This window comes from Austrofundulus limnaeus, unplaced genomic scaffold (genome assembly GCF_001266775.1).
Source record: "Austrofundulus limnaeus strain Quisiro unplaced genomic scaffold, Austrofundulus_limnaeus-1.0 Scaffold653, whole genome shotgun sequence".
Classification (NCBI taxonomy): domain Eukaryota; kingdom Metazoa; phylum Chordata; class Actinopteri; order Cyprinodontiformes; family Rivulidae; genus Austrofundulus; species Austrofundulus limnaeus.
Window position 1 is genome coordinate 66,543 of NW_013953055.1, and position 590 is coordinate 67,132.

The following is a 590-nucleotide window of genomic DNA, read 5'->3' on the forward strand; positions in this document are numbered from 1 at the left end:
ACAACTCCTGAGATTCAGTTCTGGCTTTTGGTTTTAGTTTTGGTGTGATACACCAGTGCCCTCCTCTGACCACCCTTTGAAATCTTTTTAGAACAGTCCCTGCCTGATRCTCACATTTCACTACATGTCCTGTAGTGTTTGAGGTGTTTGCTGTCTGACTTGAATTTACTGACAGGTAGTTTTACTGCAGTTCTTTGAKCAATTTTCAATCAGACTTTTAACAATCAAATACTGATATGATCCAGTAATTTGAAATCTTAAAAAAAATAGGTGAAAGTCATCACAAGATTAATCTGAACAACTGAAATTGTGTAACTGTCTAGATTCAGTTTAACTAAGAGCAGAGATGAGATCTAAATAACAGACTGAATATAATATAAGACCCTTTTGGTCACATGATGTGTTTCAGTGTTACTAACAAACTAATTATAGCCAGAGTTCAATTAGGCTTAATAGATTCCTGCTGCCCCTTTAAAGCTTTGATTTATGCCAGGTCTGCAGTGCAACATGAAGCCAAAGGCCACACACACACACACAAACACAAACACACACACACACACACACACACACACACACACACACACACACAC